Source organism: Thermobia domestica, chromosome 1 (assembly GCF_964235325.1).
Source record: "Thermobia domestica chromosome 1, izTheDome1.hap1.1, whole genome shotgun sequence".
In the NCBI taxonomy this organism is placed as follows: Eukaryota; Metazoa; Arthropoda; class Insecta; order Zygentoma; family Lepismatidae; genus Thermobia; species Thermobia domestica.
Genome location: NC_137454.1, coordinates 257,014,387 through 257,021,182, shown reverse-complemented (window position 1 = coordinate 257,021,182; position 6,796 = coordinate 257,014,387). Strand labels below are relative to the sequence as shown.

The window sequence follows — 6,796 nt, the reverse complement described above, 5'->3', positions numbered from 1 at the left end:
ATCGTTGAGGTCTTTTTAATTTGGCTAATCAGAGTACTTCTGTAACCGTGTATATTCGACGATAACCGTTTGGAATAAGATAAAATACGCTCGCCATGTAATTTTATAACAAAATGACGCGCTCCATTTACTTTATTTCATGGTTCTCCTATATTCATTTTCAAATGATCGGTGACAGTTGCCATCTAATTTCATACAATCATACGCATTCATTTCAAGATTTTTCACTTGATGATGTAGAGGCAGAGATTACTCTTGACACCTGGAGCTCACTTTAGGAACAATTCGTCAGGAAAAAATAATATATAATAATAACCGCATGCACATGACTGGCGATAGTTCATGTTGGTCCCTTCGCGATTCTCCGCGACGAATCGAAGGATCGCGGACCAAAATGAAGTCCTCGCTGCTACGCGATGATAACTTCAACACCACGATTCTAGATATCTCTGTCGACTCGACGAAATCCTGCCGCCAGTGGCACACTAGTGGCCATCCTTCGATTCGTCGCTATAGCGGCGATCGACAGTGATCGGCAAGTGGGCCACTAGGTATTAGCCACGTTTAAGGCATGGGGCAGCGTATCACTACTGCAGTGTGTCCAACTTTTTTTTCAAAGTTGCAGTTTAGATGTTATAAATAGTCTAATCTGTTTGTGCTTAATGAAAAAGTACACAGTATAGTTGTTATTGAAAGTTGGAATGGTTCATCATTCCTGTAGTAACGGAGACGTATTTGGATAGCAATGCGTGGAAATTAGCAATGCAAGAATAACATACCACAATCAACAATTCAGTGAGCTTCTTCCCATGCATTAAGTAGCTTGTATAAAAAAATGTTACTTTTTATTCGAATTCATTTTAAAACAGAGCCACTTTACTTGTAAATGACAGGAGTGACAATGTCAATGACTAATAGATTAATTTAGGGTTGATAGTTTAGAGACTTCTCTTTTAAGTGTAAGTTTAACCAAATTAATGTTAAGTCTCAATAAACTTTACAATGCTTTCGTTTGTGTTTTAAGTGTATATTTATAGGTTGACACATAAATTATTTTCTCGAGTTTCGCCTAGGAAAGAATTCAGATACGTTTTCACGCGAGAAATATGAAAGCCTTCTACGATGGTCTAACGCAGCGTTTCCCAACCTTTTTCAACTTACGGCACACTATGTGTATAACTTAAATTCTCGCGGCACACTCAGATATTATTATTATTATTATTATTATTATTATTATTATTATTATTATTTGTAAATATAAAATATGGTGGTATTTTTTTCTGTAATTACTGATCTCCTTCTTACAGAGAAGTAGGGGCGGATCCAGGGGGCAATCCAGGGGCGGATCCAGAAAAGGACCACCCTCAAAGTTTGTAGCTCTTAAAAGTAGCTCTAAGTAGCAGTATTACAACCCACCGCCCCCCTAGAAGTCCGTCCTGTATCCGCCCCTGTATAGAAGAAAGCTCGACCACTGTTTTTTTTTTCATTATAAATCATTATGCTCATTTTTCATGCTCTTTTCATTATGCTAATTTAAATATATAAAACAATCGCAATGGAACATAGGACTCAATTTAAAAGAAAAAAGCACACACTTTCTTTTTCAAAAACTGTATCCAACCTTTCAACAAGGACGAACAAAAAATCTCTTGTACTTCTAAAACACAAATGAAGAGTAAGGGAAAAAAAGAAGGAATGTCACTAAATTACATTTTCGAGAAAACTGCTTTTTAATATTGAAAACCGTGTACAAAATGAATAGGGTTGAATTACACGAACGATCACTTAATAAAGTTAAAGGTTATTGTCAATTCGTTGGTCAAATCTTTTGCCCTTTTTTACATGGACATTTCTACATCTACGCATGCATGGCATACGCAGTAAAATAGTCACCAACAAATAGGCCAAAGCACTCGTTAAAGCACAAACATGGACATTCCTTGTTTTTTCCCCTTACCCTTCAAATGTAGGTAACTTGTATGCATATTTGCTTTGTTGAAAGGATTGAGTGATATTTTAAAACTACAAGTTACGAAAAAGGCTGCAACAATAAAGAAACAATACTGGTCATTACAAAGATAACAAATACTTTTCTTAAACATTAAAAATATACGTATAGAAAAGTAACACAGTATAAAACTTATAATTTTTTAACGTGGTTAATATGCGTTACAATATTTGAATATTATATGAAGGTTAAAATTGTTTAATAATATTATAATAATATTAGTAATGTAACAATATTTCACATAATAATATTTGAAGATTATTTCTTTTCAAAAATAAGTAAAACAAGTTGGTACACGAAACAAAATTAAGTGTAATTTGAGTTTGATGTTCTTTCATAATCTTCAATTCTGGACGGATAGTTGATAAACACACCCTCATATCTGTTCCGGAGATAACAGTTGTGACCTGTTCTTACACTGGATTGTGTTCATTGCAGAAAATCCTGCTTCACTTAAGTAGCATGTAGAAAAGTGAATAAGAACTTTCACAGCCTTTGTGGAATATTCTCGCCGAGGGAAATCCAGAATGATGCCATGTCTTACTGTGAAGCTTCAAACCTTGGTCATTCCTCACATCGACCAATTCATTTTCTTCCCGGACATTTAATTCTGCTGACTGTAGGACAGAAGGCGCAAACGGGTCCCTCACCTAATCAAATGAAATCAAACTCAAGCGTAGGAAAATATTTCTCAACTTGGTACACAACAAAGAGAATGTGTCTGAAATGAGTGTTGAGAAATTTGTGTGAAATTTTACAGCACTTTGTAAGCTCAAATATATCACATTTATTTTGTTTACTATTTATGTCCTCCCAAAATGAGAGTTTCTCCCTACATGAGCAAATTTTGTCCCCCGCATGATTTTGTTCAACGCATTCAATGTGTGGAAATGTCGGCAAGAAAAGCAAATTCATTACACCAATAATCATCACTAAGAAAATCGGCATATTCACTTTCTTCTGACAGAAAGAAAAGGAGAAGTTGTTCTTTAAGTGCATAAAATCTTGACAATACGTGACCACGAGACAACCACCTCACTTCTGCGTGAATAAGCAACTAAGTATATTCTTGATCCATTGCAGAACATAGATCTGAAAATAATCTTTTAAGAGGCTTGTTTTTATGTAATTAACCATTTTTACAACTAGATTTAATACTTCTGCTATAGAATTAATAATTTTGTTACGAGTTCCTCGCGGCACACCGGTTGGGAAACGTTGGTCTAACGGCTTATATGGGTTCTTTAGATGTATTTGGTTCCGTGTTCGTTTCGCGGTGAGAGGGCACAAAATTTACTTTCTTTCACTTTTGTTATTCATATGTCTTACTTAGCCTAAAGGGCATAATCATGGGATGTTAAACTTGAAAAAAAAAATGATTAAATATTTTCGAAGAATGTGAACCCTTTAAGGGAAGAAGGAGGTACAGAAGAAGTTTTCCCTGCACTTTTTAAAGGACTACGGAATTGGATAACTTATCTTTTGGGATTGATTTGTAAAATTAAGTTGCAGTACATAATTCTTTTAGGACTATTATCAAAATCCAGCCCTTTGATAGAGTTGAAATGAAAGTATTTGATAAAACATGAGCGTATGGGTAATGTGAGCGTAAATATAATTGCTTCAGCATAAAATAAATTCCCTTTTATTTATATGGACATATATTTCCTCTGCACTACCTTTGAATTTATTTCTAGTTCTTGCACTCAGGTGACAAAGGAATAATTCTACCAACTGTTTTTACACACAGTATAATTTTGAAACTTGGGAGCCTAGTGTTATCTTTGTATATGTAAGACATAAATTAATACTTATTCTATTGACCATCTTTTTAGTGATAGGGTAAGTTTGGGTGAATCCGGACAGTTCTGATATTTCTTTCTTTTACTACTACCCCGCTAAACGAAAATATCTAATACTTCGTCATGTTATTTAATGATATGTTGGTATGCATATACAAATGAAAAGGTTTTCCTGGAATAGCATGTTAAGAAAACAAATAAGTTTCTGAAAGTTGACAAAATCTTTGATTTGCAAATTTGGAAGGGTGAATCCGGACAGTAGGTTGGCGATTCCGGACACTGAATTTTGAAAGAATATATATACATGATAGGTATATTTTAAATTACTATCTTGCTACACTAACATTCTAACATGATAAATACAGAATATAAATACAAATACATGATAACTACATACAAATTACTAACATAGCAATTTCTATATAAATTACTGTTAAAATGGTAAGCTAAATGTAGAGTAGTGTAACTACTACTATAGCGTTTAATCATTAAAAATAGTAATCACATTTGTTGCCATTAGAATTACATTGTACTACTATTTTTTGCTAGTAACAACTAAATTATTAGTAAAATGTATAATATGTGTGCACTGAGACTAGCATTTATTTATTTTATACTTTTTTCCGTTGATGACGTCTGCCAGTTTCGTGAAGCACTAGTCATAATTAAGACACATCGTCTACAGATAAAATACGGTTCCTTACCACCGCCAACATATCTTTCATGAAACCAGGTCTTACACACAGTACAGGACAAATGGAAACTTGTTGCGGATCAAATGGGAATATACCAGATGATGTAGCCATTCAGTACTGTAGATTTGTTGAGCACCTTATGATTAGCATTTTGTAATTTAGTTGTGTTTCTAGATCCTAAGATAATTTTATAGCTTCTTCTGGTGATTCCTCGGAGTCCATTTATGGCAAAAATGAATAGACGCTAGATATAAGCAATAGATCTCACGTACTATTTCACACTCATAAACGTGAAAAGTGAGAGAGTCTTCTGAATCCTCTTAGTTCATTAAACACATTGTCCGGATTCAGCTTAACGTAATAAACCTGTCCGAATTCACCCTTCCCTAAACGTCCTGATTCGCCCGTTCCGAGCACTGTACACTTGTGCACGCGTTGAGCAGGCACTCTCAAAGTAATAGAATTCTTTCAATATGCAACGAGTAAAGTAGGGTCTTCACTTCGATATATGTCTTACTTAACCATTTGCTGATAACCACTTCTGTGTAAAACCTTAACATATTCCACTAAAAAGTTACATCAGGTCAAAAAACGTTTATGAACTTTCCTATTTCCAGTGGCGAAGGGTGGTAAGAGGCCCTGAGGTTCATTATACATTTAAGAGCGACCAGATAACTGGGTCTATGCAAGTCCATAATAGAATGCATTGATGCCTATTTCTCGGGAATTAATTTTGTAAGGTAAAAGAGTAGCTAAGTGGTAGCGTGGCCGAGCGGTCTAAGGCGCTGGTTTTAGGCACCAGTCTCTTCGGAGGCGTGGGTTCGAACCCCACCGCTGCCATTTCCTTTTACTTCATTATGAGGTCCTTAATATAAATCTTGCAACCAAGAACTATAGGCGACATATTGTATCCTCGTCGCCATATGTGCCTTTACATCGCAGTGACGGGTATGTGACCGCGCAGTACTCCAAGGAAGGGATGGTTGTATAAGAATTTGTGATTAATTTTGAAGAGTTTTTATTTTGACTAGGGAATTAACATAGGTGAAGGGAGTAAAGACACAGATTTGAAGCATCAGTGCACGAAAAGATTCGTATTCTCAGTTTTTCTATTTATTGTTTTATATGTTAAGTTAAACACCACAATATGTATCACTGATATCGCAGATCGTATTATTTTTTAAAATCGTGTTTGTAACCTATTGTCAAAACATTCATCTCCAGACATGATGTAGAGAGAAGAGAAAGAGATACGACATCTGTAATATATGTATATGTGATTCACTAAGTAACTGTAGAAATTAGTTAAAGGTCACATAAGAGAGCGAAAAGGAGGTCTAGAAGTCTGAACTTTTTAGAAACGTCCTAGATAGGTGAAAATATAGTTAAAAATTGCAAAGGGTATTATGTAATTTACCTCTCTTTTCTTATATTCTAGTATACTTTTTCTTTCACATCCAAAGATCCCTATTCAGATTTACGAGATAAAGGTGAAGAGAGAAACATTTCCATTTCAAGAATTATATAAGGAAAAAAATCTTTTGACTTAGACTAGATTCGAACTCGCAACCCTTGAATCCATGGCTCAGCGCTCTACCGATTGAGCTAACAACTTCAGTTGGAAAAGCCTGATTTCTACAACTACTGGTTGCTGAATGATGTGTATTAACCAAGTTTGCCGAGATAATTGCTTCATATAGCTATTGCAATAATAATAATAATAATAATAATAATAATAATAATAATAATAATAATAATAATAATAATAATAATAATAATAAAGCAGAAGAAGAAGATCAGAATTTAAAAAGTTGCATATGTTAAAAGTTTGACGTGCAGAGTAAGTCCTAATATGAGATTTTATTAATTATATATAATAAATGTAAGCGTGGTTTATTCGTGCGTGCTATTCAAACTGCGTAATTCACTACCTAGTCCCATAAGGGTTGTACAGTATGGTACAGTAGCCTTGCGTCCTCCAACCGTGAAGAATGTTTCGGTTTGAACCTATGCGTGTCCTAAGAGGAAGGAGGAGATTGAAAGAAAGAAAAGTGGTTTAGAAATTATGCAAACGTAGAATATCTCACGAGGTGAGGTGATATAGAGTTCAGCGTGTCTTTCAGCTACTACTCTATACAAGACGTGCATCTACGACTTAACGTCGAACCCGAACCACACGACTCCTGACGGGAATCGAAACCCGTATCACCTCTAGTTCTATTATGGGAGACACAGTAACATATAAAAATAATCGAAAATGAACGATATTAACGTTAAATCCAAAGCTTTCG

The 6,796-nt window shown here is 34.8% G+C and overlaps 1 non-coding gene across 1 annotated transcript; it reads left to right on the top strand.

The window, feature by feature from the left end:
* The first annotated feature begins 5,263 nt into the window (after positions 1 to 5,263).
* TRNAL-UAG (transfer RNA leucine (anticodon UAG)) lies at positions 5,264 to 5,345 on the top strand. The gene has a single exon. It is a non-coding gene; the product is annotated as a tRNA-Leu (tRNA).
* The last annotated feature ends 1,451 nt before the right edge of the window (positions 5,346 to 6,796 follow it).